The sequence below is a fragment of the Ruditapes philippinarum genome, unplaced genomic scaffold, assembly GCF_026571515.1.
Source record: "Ruditapes philippinarum isolate M1 unplaced genomic scaffold, ASM2657151v2 ctg2343_1_1_1_1, whole genome shotgun sequence".
NCBI lineage: Eukaryota > Metazoa > Mollusca > Bivalvia > Venerida > Veneridae > Ruditapes > Ruditapes philippinarum.
In genome coordinates, this window is record NW_026859218.1 from 26942 (window position 1) to 40214 (window position 13273).

At 33.6% G+C, this 13273-nt stretch overlaps 1 long non-coding RNA gene across 1 annotated transcript; it reads left to right on the forward strand.

Annotated features, from left to right (window-relative positions):
- The first annotated feature begins 9947 nt into the window (after positions 1–9947).
- LOC132755647 (uncharacterized) lies at positions 9948–10770 on the forward strand. The gene is made up of 2 exons (XR_009629236.1): positions 9948–10119; positions 10386–10770. It is a non-coding gene; the product is annotated as an uncharacterized LOC132755647 (long non-coding RNA).
- Positions 10771–13273: the final 2503 nt, after the last annotated feature.

Sequence of the window (13273 nt, forward strand, 5' to 3'; positions counted from 1 at the left end):
GGGTATATTTTGTGTCCGGTCCATAACTTTTTCATAGATCCAAGGATTTGAAAATACTATGCACAAAAAGTCACTATATATAAGAGGATGTGTCATGCGCAACACCTGCATCCCTACCTCCAAGGTCAAGGTCACACTTAGAGGTAAAAAAATTAACATAGTCTGTTATAGGGTATATTTTGTGTCAAATCTAGAACTTCTTCATAGTTCAAGGGATTTTAAAATAACTTGGCACAAATAGTCACCATAATAAGACAATATGTAAGGTACAACACCTGCACCCCTACATCCAAGGTCAAGGTCACACTTAGAGGTCAAAGGTTAAAAGCAGTCTGTTATTTGGTATATTTTTGTCCCGTCCATTACTTCTTCATAGATTAAGGGATTTTGAAAATACTTGGGACAAATAGTCACAATGATTAGATGATATGTCATGCGTAACATCTGTGTCCCTACCTCCAAGGTCAAGGTCACACTTAGAGATCAAAGATTTACATAGTCTGTTATTATAAGGGTATATTTTGTGTCCAATCTATAACTTCTTCATAGTTCAAGGGATTTTTGAAAAATACTTGGCACAAATAGGTCTCAATAATAAGACGTTATGTCATGCACAACACCTGCCTCCCCTACCTCCAAGGTCAAGGTCACAACTTTAGAGGTCAAATCTTAACATGATAGATTTTTAAATTCCGTGTTTCATTTTATTTTTTTAACAAATTTATTGTTACATTTGCAGATCTAGCATTGATCATAATTTTGGAGTAAATGTCCTGAGATCCATTATAACCTCAATCTTTTGAAATAGCACAATTTTATGCTTCATATAAAATTTCCCGAGGCGGGGGACGTTGGTAACTCTGTTACAAATTCTTGTTTAAATGTGAAACTGTCACTGCCATATGATAACTTTTAAGAATCAAACACTTTTTACATATTTAACACATAGTGCCTTTGTAAACATGGAACAAAATAAATAGCCATAAAACCTGTTAAAAGTCTTCGTATGAACAAAATGTCTTTCTATAATTGAAATATGAATCTATTTGTAAATTACAAACAGTCATGTGTATGGCTAATGTAAGATTTAGAATCATCCAATGAAAATGACTGTTGCAAGTGGTAATATGATAAAGTCATATCTAATGATGATCTCAGTGACTTTTCAGCATTTGGGGGTATTTTGGCTGTTTAATATTGTTTTGCAATTTTTCTATCATCTGGGTACAGATCAAAGCAATACTGTTATTGGTTAACACCCCTTAAAGAACATACTGGTTAACTTAATATTGATCTTTATATATCAAAGATTTCAGGTTTCTGAATAACTGAAGTTTCAGTTTAGAATAATACCATAGCAAAGGTAGGGAATTAACCACACTTTTTGAAAAGAGGGGAATGTGTCCCAAAATCTGCCTGATTAATAGCCAAAATCACAATGAAATTTAAGTTACTACCATCTAATGGACATTATATTAAAGGGAGCTTTACCATTTTAGCTGCATGTCTCCAATTTAATGGTAATTTTCATGAATTTTCAAAAATGTATTTAAAACACAATATATTGTGAATCGAACAAAGAAAGAATAATTTACACGATATTAACGGCACTTACAATCCAAGTAAGTTACCAAAATATGCAGTAATAGCCCTTACTGTGTTAGTCACACAGTAGATATAAGGTGATGAATAATGACTTAATTAGCAATGAATTGCATATGACATGTAAATTATTACTTGAAACTGTATACTTTTCCTAAAATCTTTTTTTTCCATTTTTCCCAAGTTTGATTTTCTGGAAATATTTTGGCACATGTGGAGGCATGCAGCTTTAAACAAAATTTATCAAGTGAATTATTCATGTAAAATTTCATTTTTACAAGACAATGAGTGGTTGTTTCAAAATTTCTAAAACCATGAGTTTATTGACAATGTATGGTTGATGTGTCTTACCAATGTTTTGAAAACAGCGAGACATTTATGATTTAAAGGGACTCCACTGAGATTTTTTGACATGACAGGATTGAGGTATTTTTTTGAGAGTTGTGTACCAATTGATGAAGATCAGGACCAATAATTTGTGTGCAAATTTTTGGGTCATTCTCTCACCATGTTTTTTCTAGAATACTGGCATGCGAGCAGTTCCCGTACAAAAATCATAGTTACTTAAACATTATTTTTTATTACGCTCACTCACCAAAGTTTGAATTTTACACATCAATATTCGGCTCGTCACACAAATCATGGAAATTTCATCATGTTCTAAACATAGAATAACCCTTACTTATGAGGCCTCATATGGGGTACCGAAATTATCGAATATTTTGTATGAAGAGAAGTTATATATAATACAATTTTATTATATCGGACCTATTTTTCATTTACAATTGTTGAACAGACCATTATCTAAGAGATAAATAGATGTTATTCAGGAAATAGAGCGTTGACTAAACGCGGGTATCTGTTACCCGGTACCGTTACCCCAACGCATTCACATGCAATAGCTTGCTTCTATGCATGATATTTTACGCATCAAAGCCATAGAATTATTTTATATAGTAATATTGGTCAAAATTCTGATAATTAAACAAGTTTTCATCACATTGCCTACTTATCTGTAAACAGGTGGATTAAGTGGAAAACCCTTTAACAAGCCTCACGAGTAAGTATTTTTGCGCATGCGCGCAAGGACGGAATCCCCCAGAGAAAACAAGGTCACGTTTTGACGACGCACAGGTGAAAGTGATTTAAAATGAGACTTTTTATATGCACTGCCGAACTGACACTTAGATTTTGTCTCGTTTATGTATCTGCTTGATTTGAAATGAATTTTTGAAGAATGCAAGTAAAAATCAAGCGTTTAAATGAAAAATACGGGTACTGCTTCTGTACGGGAACTGCTCGCATGCCAGTAGTGCTTCACTTGATATTTGTAAGATTTGCAAATTTTATGTTTTATGGACCTCAGTGGATTTCCTTTAATATAAATGTAATTGTTGAGAAATGAACCAGTTCTTCCCTTTTTGTGTGTGTGTGTGTGTGTGTTGGTTTTTTGTTGTTGTTTTTGTTTTTTTATGAGTAATTCAATACAAATTGATTTGATAGTTTGATGCCCTTTGTATTTATCCCTTGTAATATTTCAATACAATTGTTCAGTACTTTTTTTATGACATTTTATATTGTATTTTTTATGTCTCACCTCAATTGTTACCCAAAAAAGCTGTAGTCTTTTTTCAGAAAAAGCAATAATGTTATTATTAAAACCTTTATTTAACCTTTATTTAAAAAAATGGCACTATATTAAAATGTTCTTAACTGAGTATGTTTTATACATGTATGTATGTATGTAAGTCACATGTTGATTTTTAATTTTTTCGATGCATTTTTACAAGTGGCTAGTCATGAGAAAGTTGTTGGGTTTTTTTTTGATATCTTAGGAAAGTGCCTTATGACATGTAATGGTTATGATGTAATTTGTTCTGTAAATTGTTGGATTTATTTTTGTAAGCGGTTGCCACAGACAAGTGGTTATGGTTGCTGACCACGTATCACATATCCCTCACAGTCACCACTGTGGGTTCAAAATTCTACCCATGCGGACCAGTGCCGACCAAGATCAGCCAGCACATCCATGCAGTCTCATCATGGTCTGCACTGTGCCAAGTGAATACTAATTTTTGAAATTTTTACCTAAAATGATAAAATGGTTTGATCCATATTGAAAAATGGATGAGTTCATTTAAGATATTTAAAGTGGTAAACCCATTAACCTGTAGTGATATGAATCTTATGTTGATCCTTTTCTGATGTAGTTTTTAAAGTGCCTAGTCATATACTTGTAGTGTTTTGTATCTTTTAAATCAATGGAAACAGCATTGTTGTATCTAGTGTGAATTCGTAATGACAGCATTATTCCATAGTCCCAAAAATTTTATGACTTCTGTGATCAAATCCAATATTGTCATAATTATTATATTATTGCTTTGTTGTGCTTGGTATAATTTACATTTGTTGTAATTTGTTATTTAGAAAAAATTGCAGGTATCCATTTTGAAACATAATATTTAAAAGTAAATTTGTAAAATTTCTTCTCTTTTTATTTTATTATAGACTTTTACCTCAGTTTATTATTCTGTGAAATGTATTTATTATGCTCCCCGAAAAAATTTCGGGGGAGCATATAGTCGCCGCCTTGTCCGTCCGTCTTTCCGTCCGTCCGTCCGTCCCCTTTTCTTGTCCGGGACATAACTCTAAAAGTATAAGAGGTATCAACATGAAACTTTGTAGGTAGATAGATCTCATTGAGTAGGTGTGCAGTGCACAAGAACCGTAACTCTGCCTTGCCTAATTTTTGAATTACCCCCCTTTGTTTTTTTTAACCAGGTTTTCAATTTTGAAAATCCTGGTTATTAGATTGGGGTATGGCGGGCGGATGGGCGGATGGGTGGATGGGCGGCTGGGCGGATGGGCGGGCGGGCGTCAAACGAAATTGTGTCCGCTCTGTAACTCTTCAACCCTTTGAAGAATTTTGATGAAACTTCAGACAAATGTTTACCACATCAAGATGACGTGCAGAACGCATGTTCCGCATGGCTGGCTCCAAGGTCAAGGTCACAGTGACATTAACATTGAAAATCCTGTCCGCTCTGTAACTCTTCAACCCTTTGAAGAATTTTGATGAAACTTCAGACAAATGTTTACCACATCAAGATGACGTGCAGAACGCATGTTCCGCATGGCTGGCTCCAAGGTCAAGGTCACAGTGACATTGGCGGATGGGCGGGCTGGCGTCAAACGAAATTGTGTCCGCTCTGTAACTCTTCAACCCTTTGAAGAATTTTGATGAAACTTCAGACAAATGTTTTACCACATCAAGATGACGTGCAGAACACATGTTCCGCATGGCTGGCTCCAAGGTCAAGGTCACAGTGACATTAACATTGAAAATCCTGTCTGCTCTGTAACTCTTCAACCCTTTGAAGAATTTTGATGAAACTTCAGACAAATGTTTACCACATCAAGATGACGTGCAGAACGCATGTTCCGCATGGCTGGCTCCAAGGTCAAGGTCACAGTGACATTAACATTGAAAATCCTGTCCGCTCTGTAACTCTTCAACCCTTTGAAGAATTTTGATGAAACTTCAGACAAATGTTTACCACATCAAGATGACGTGCAGAACGCATGTTCCGCATGGCTGGCTCCAAGGTCAAGGTCACAGTGACATTGGCGGATGGGCGGGGCGGGCGTCAAACGAAATTGTGTCCGCTCTGTAACTCTTCAACCCTTTGAAGAATTTTGATGAAACTTCAGACAAATGTTTACCACATCAAGATGACGTGCAGAATGCATGTTCCGCATGGCTGGCTCCAAGGTCAAGGTCACAGTGACATTAACATTGAAAATCCTGTCCGCTCTGTAACTCTTCAACCCTTTGAAGAATTTTGATGAAACTTCAGACAAATGTTTACAACATCAAGATGAGTGCAGAACGCATGTTCCGCATGGCTGGCTCCCGGTTCAAGGTCACAGTGACATTAACATTGAAAATTCCTGTCAGCTCTGTAACTCTTCAACCCTTTGAAAATTTTTGATGAAACTTCAGACAATGTTTACCACAATCAAGATGACGTGCAGAACGCATGTTCCGCATGGCTGGCTCCAAGGTCAAGGTCACAGTGACATTAACATTGGAAAATCCTGTTTACATGATTTTAACTTGATTTGGCAGTTCAAAGTCATATCATTTTGGAGGTAATTTAAAAAAAGATATGTATATTTTTATGTCCTACTTTGTAACTTGTTTTCATTTATACAGAATTTATCAATATAATTATAGTGAACAAATTCTTCTGTGCTGAACTCGTCCTACATTTCCTCAACGGATTTTGGTTCAAAACTTTCAAAGAAGCTTTGTCATCAAGCACCCTGGCACATATTGTCGGGGTTTTGTGATTGGATAGTTTTTGACCTAATTATGGCCCTTTGTTTTTTTCCTTATACATAATATTATAGTGAACACTTCTTCAGTGGCAATTCCTCCTACATTATTCATGTTTTACATTGCACATAGTTACATTGTTTGTTGCTTGTATTTGTATTTCAAATACAACATATTTATCTACAATGGTGATAATTGAAAACCTGGTTTCATGGCATTGCCATGTTTCTTGTTTACACTTTGAAATTTGTCCGGGACATAACTCTAAAAGTATAAGAGGTATCAACATGAAACTTTGTAGGTAGATAGATCTCATTGAGTAGGTGTGCAGTGCACAAGAACCGTAACTGTGCCTTGTCTTATTTTTGAATTACCCCCCTTTGTTTATTTTACCATTTGAAATTTGTCCGGGACATAACTCTAAAAGTATAAGAGGTATCAACATGAAACTTTGTAGGTAGATAGATCTCATTGAGTAGGTGTGCAGTGCACAAGAACTGTAACTCTGCCTTGCCTTATTTTTGAATTATCCCCCTTTGTTTATTTTACACTTTGAACTTTGTCCGGGACATAACTCTAAAAGTATAAGAGGTATCAACATGAAACTTTGTAGGTAGATAGATCTCATGTAGAAGGTGTGCAGTGCACAAGAACCGTAACTCTGCCTTGCCTACTTTTGGAGTTATTGCCCTTTGTTCATTTTGACACTTTGAACTTTGTCTGGGACATTACTCTAAAATTATATGAGATATCAACATGAAACTTTGTAGATAGATAGGTCTCATTGGGTGGAAGTGCAGTGCTTAAGAATCATTACTCTGCCTTGCCTTATTTTGGAGTAATTGCCCTTTGTTTATTTTTACTTTTTGACTTTTGTCCTGGACAATACTTTAAAACTGTTAGAGATATCAACATGAAACTTTGTAGGTAGCTAGATAAAATTGGATAGAATTGCAATGCTTTAGAACCTTAACAAAGCCTGGTCTAATTTTTGGAGTTATTGCTCTTTGTTCATTTTTACACTTTGACTTTTACCCGGGACATAACTCTGATATCATCAGGAAACTTTATAGATAGATAGATCTCATTGAATAGAAGTGCAGTGCAAAAAAAACCATAACTCTGCTTTGCCTAATTTTGGAGTTTTTGCCCTTTGTTCACTTTTTTTATACTTTCCTGTGTCCAGAACCTTCTCGGGGAGCATCACCCGGTTCAACCGGTTCTTGTTATTTACATGTATATGTTAGTGTTCATCCTTGCTGTTCAACGGAAATTAGAAACTTCGACGGGAGTGATAGCCACTGAAGAATATTTCTAATTTCTGTAGAACATATACGGATGAATACTAACATAGTTAGTGTCAAGTTTTATTTGGCCTCATTATTATTCACTTATTGACGTCACGGTTTGATGAAGTACTATGAAAAATAGAAGGCAACTTTGAACATAATTCGATATAGTATCGACTTTTGTTATTCTATGAAAATTTACACACATAATTTTTAAGAAATACAGCATTTTCATTGGATGACAAATAAAGCAGGACACTAAGTTGTGTTTGTAAAGTGTGTTTTACCTCAACTTTTCGGAGAAAAATAGAGTAATCCTAGTCACCTGTGCATCCATGTAAGCGTCAGAGTAACTCATGGGTTTAAGTTATATATGCAACTTGTTGTACAACATCATATCTCATTAAAGATCCTGTATGTTGTAAATTAAGGTTGTTACCACACTTAAGTGAAATTTTATATATGTATATAATTATTCTTCTAAAACAATTTTCAAACATTTAAGAATATGTAAAATATGTACTGCAAATATTTGTACATATTACATGTACATGTAATCATTAAAATATATGCATTCATTTCTTAAATTGAAAAATTTGACTTAGATTTATAGAAAAAAATTGTTATTATCTCCCTTTATTAACATGAAATGTAAATTTGGTAATATCTTTACAAGTAATGCTTTTTGGAACTTACAATATTGATAAATTTTCATATGAGCATCATATTTATGATATAAAACCATAAAAAATGAGTTACAGGATCTTTAATCACTATAGATATTTGCTTGTAGTTCCTCACAGTTCTTTGATATCATAACAGGAGGTGCTTGCAATCCAAGTCCCATAACTCTAGCATATACAGAATTATTGCCTTTTGTGTACATGTCAATAGAAAATTCCTTAAAACAATTGGTATGCAACATTAATCTTCAGAACTACTAAACATATTCTTTTGGAACCTAAAACATGCCTTCAGGATCATAATTTGAGGTCACTTTCCAAGGCACATAACTCTTCTGGATTTTGACAGAATTATGGTCCTTTTTTGAAGTTTTGTTTAAGTTTTGCATGCAGCATCAATCTTTGACACTTGAAGGTATGCACTTGAATCTTAATACATGTCTTTTTGATCATAATTGGAGGTCACTGTCTAAGGCCAATAATTCTGACATGGATTTTGATTGATTTATGGTCCTTTGTGAACTGAAAATTGATCCAAGGTTTTGGAATTATATTCAAGTCACTTTCAAAGATCTATAACTCTGGCTTAGATTTCCAATGAAATAAAGCCCTTTGTGAACTTACAAAATTCTTTGTCAATATCTTTGTTAATTCCTATAATATTAAGGCTATTGTTTTACTGTTATACATTGAGAATAGTGAAGTGTGTTTTCCTACAGACAGCTCTTGTTTTATACATTGTTATTGTTTTTATTTGTTTACTTAATCAAAACATTCCAATTATCCCATGTACATATTAGTTATCAGACTTAATTTTGTTTCTATCTGTGCGACAAATTTTAGGGGTTATCATTTCTGCTTACTCATCAATTCTTTGTCCCTATTTAATATGTTTAATAGATGTCCCTGTTGAATATGTGAAATAGATGCTGTAATAGACTGTTGTGTTAGACTTTGTGTACAATGTCATTATTTATAGGTTATTTAATATTCATTGCTATAAAATACTGAATATATCTGGACACTACTGCATCCAATATCTGATGGTCATTTGGTACAATTTAAAAGCAATGATTGGTTGTCAATAATTGATATAGAAAGATAAATGTTATTGAGTGGCTTTATGTACAATTTTCATAAAACATGTTATTTTGAGGCTTTATGTACAATATTCATAATACAAGTTATTGAGAGGCTTGATGTACAATATACATTGTACAGGTTATTAAGAGGCTTTATGTACAATATCCATGTTACAGGTTATTGAAGGGCTTAATGTACAATATTCATTGTACAGGTTATGGAGAGGCTTTATGTACAATATCCATGTTACAGGTTATTGAAGGGCTTAATGTACAACATTCATTGTACAGGTTATTAAGAAGCTTTATGTACAATATCCATGTTACAGGTTATTGAAGGGCTTAATGTACAATATTCATTGTACAGGTTATTGAGAGGCTTTATGTACAATATCCATGTTACAGGTTATTGAAGGGCTTAATGTACAACATTCATTGTACAGGTTATTAAGAGGCTTTATGTACAATATCCATGTTACAGGTTATTGAAGGGCTTAATGTACAATATTCATTGTACAGGTTATTGAGAGGCTTTATGTACAATATCCATGTTACAGGTTATTGAAGGGCTTAATGTACAACATTCATTGTACAGGTTATTGAGATCTTTATGTACAATATCCATATTACAGGTTATTGAGAGACTTAATGTACAATATTCGTTGTACAGGTTATTATGAGGTTTTATGTACAATATCCATGTTACAGGTTATTGAAGGGCTTAATGTACAATATCCTTATTACAGGTTATTGAGAGACTTAATGTACAACATCCATATTACAGGTTATTGAGAGTTAATGTACAATATACATATAACAGGTTATTGAGAGGCTTAATGTACAATATTCATTGTACAGGTTATTAAGAGGTTTTATGTACAATATCCATGTCACAGGTTATTGAGAGGCTTTATGTACAATATCCATATTACAGGTTATTGAGAGACTTAATGTACAATATTCAAAATACATGTTATTGAGAGGCTTTATGTACAATATCCATGTTACAGGTTATTGAGAGGCTGTATATTCAATTTTCATAAAAACAAGTTATTGAGAGGCTTAGTGTACAACATGCATGTTACAGATTATTGAGAGGCTTTATTACAATATCTATAGTACAGGTTATTGAAAGGATTAATGTACAACATCCATATTACATGTTATTGAGAGACTTAATGTACAATATACATATAACAGGTTATTGAGAGGCTTAATGTACAATATTCATTGTACAGGTTATTAAGAGGTTTTATGTACAATATCCATGTTACAGGTTATTGAAGGGCTTAATGTACAATATTCATTGTACAGGTTATTGAGAGGCTTAATGTACAATATCCATGTTACAGGTTTTTGAGCAGGTTAATATACAGTATTCATAAAACAGGTTATTGAAAGGATTAATGTACATATTAAAAGGTTATTGAGAGGCTTAATGTACAATATCCATACAGAGGCTTAAATTAATGTACAATGTTCATATTACAGATAGTTGAGAGGCTTGCTTAATGTACAATATTCATTATACTGGTTATTGAGAGGTTTCATATGTTTTTGAGTACTTTTTTGTATTATAATTTATTTTGTATAACTGATTATGTTTTACCAAAGATTGATGTGTAATGGCCAATGTTGCAGCATTATTGAAATCCAAAGGTGTTTCTATCAAGTATTGAATTTACATGATTTGAGGTTGTCTTTTGTGATAAAATTTCATTTTGTTATATTTTATTCTTTTTTATACCAGATAATAAAAAGTTTTAAAAATAGAATTTGTATTTATTTTGTTGTGTCTATAAGCCAGCTTATGTATGGCAGAATTTAAAAACGTATTTTGTGCCTTGGCATTTTGACCTTGAATTTTTATTGTGGATGCTTGTGCAAGATTGTGATCCTTAATTCCAATAGCAGCAGAACAGCTCTGCTCAACAGGTAGAGTGTTAGGTCTACAATGCCAGGGTTACTGGGTTGGAGCCCATGGTGAGTGACAATCATTCAACCTTTGTTCATAAAATATATTGAAAGAGTGACAATAACCTCTGGACATGAAAAAACACCTCAAGTACTGGTACACAGAATGCTGAAAGGAAACTGAAATGTTGTGTTAACCCTTTGCCTCCTAGCGGCAACATATACCCATGTGACCAATACAGACCAAGATTAGCCAAACATATACCAATGCAGACAAAGATTAGCCAAACATATACAAAGATTAGCCAAACATATACCAATGCAGACCAAGATTAGTCAAACATATATCCATGCGACCAATGCAGACCAAGATTAGCCAACATATACCTATGCGACCAATGCAGACCAAGATTAGCCGGCACATCCGTGCGGTGTGATCGTGGTCTGCACTGCTCATTACTGGATACATATTTTTGAAAATTTCCGGATATGAGTGATAAGGGTTAAATTTGAATAAACTTTAATATTATTTGTATCTTATGTAGCTTTAGTTAAAAAAGGTATTTACATCGATAGTGAAGTAATTAGCTTGCGTATTAACCGGTACTGGTTTGATTTAAAACGCTATTCTTGCATAAAAGGATGCGTCTTATCCGGTAATTCGTTCTTTCTTTATTTCATACTTTTCACGCGCTGATGTAATGTCATTGGCCAAAAATGTTTTGAAAATGAAATTACCGTGGCCGTCAATGTAGTAAGTTATTTTTACATGGCATCTTGAAAAAACACGCAAAAACGTCGCTTGCTCGCGTGATTTTATCCGTTAGTGCATGTTTTCTTATCCGTTAATACAATCAAAGCTGTGCGTTATTGTATACTTGCGTCCGCAATTTTTTTTTATGCAAGAGTATGCAATATTGACGATTATGCAAATATCATATTAACAAAAGATTGAAACAAAACAACGGAATGGTAAATTTCAAAATAATTTTGTTTCTCTGTGTCCCTAAATCAGCTATCATAAAATATAGAAATGTGAGTAAATTTTGTATAATTACGCCTTTATGATCTTTTGGCAAGAATGTCACAATTAAGAATGTCTCAAAATGTGCAGAAAATGAAATTTTTAACATAAATAATATTGACTTTTCGGGTCGATTCTTGTGCCGTATTGCTCTTGATATAGGCTTTTTCTGGGACCTACTTTGTCATGTCGTAAAGGAGTTCTCCTCATCTTTTGTCCGTCCGTCCGTTTGTTTTTTTTTTGTTTTGTTTATTTGTTACTATGTTTTGTGTTGGTTTTTTTTCCAGTGTTGCAAGTAACCACAAACCATTAATTAAGCACACACACAGACACACACATACGTTTTGTCGAACATTATCAGGATATACATGTATTAAAAGCAAACTAAGCTCACACTTAATATTTATATTAAAAATAGTTTAATAATACTAGTAAGTATCTGAAGAAAGCTGACAGAAAATCGTTTCAAAGCTGCTTGTTTTCAGCCCACATTAAATATGGGAAAAAACTTGCTAACGGCTACAACAATTCATCAAATAATCATCATAAGATCAAATCACAAATTCCGATGACCATCCTTATGCAAATTGGAGAAGAGGAGCTGCGCGTGTTAAAAATGTTTATGCCCAACCATGCATCCGCCCGCCAATATTCACCAACCTAGCTAATACTGGTTATATATATATTCCCGACGAGTTATGCCAGAGAAAACCTAGTTCAAATCAAAAGCAATATAGCTATAAGTGGATGGTATGAAAAGTCAGCATCACCCTCAGCATAGTCATTATTAAAGGCACGTCAACACACCAAAGAAGGGAAATAAATCTTTCAAAAATTGAACAATACTTCGTACATAATTGTCTCCCAGTTTGTGGGTATAGTGGGTAGTGAGTGGTGAAATTTCATAGAAGAAGAAGAAGAAGAAGAAGAAGAAGAGAAGAAGAAGAAGAAGAAGAAAAAAGAAGAAGAAGAAATGATGGTGTTGATGATGAATTAAAGAGTTGTACTAGAAGCGAAGAAGATTACTTTCAATAATGTTGAAAAAAAATCATAAGATGATAGCTAGTAGATCTATATATATAGCTAGTGTACGTATTGATCAGCGCTTAAATATAACGTACAATGTTATGTCAATTAAACAAATGTTCTATAAAATTAACAGTCATATTCAAAACAGTAATCAATATAAATACGTTCATGAACAAGTTTTATAAAAATTTTGTACTCGTTGCATGCCTACACATTTTCATATTAATAAAGTGTACATGTATATTGAGTTATTATAAATGAGTCACGATATTAGTAGCCATGAAATATGTGCACAGATAGATCTACATCCG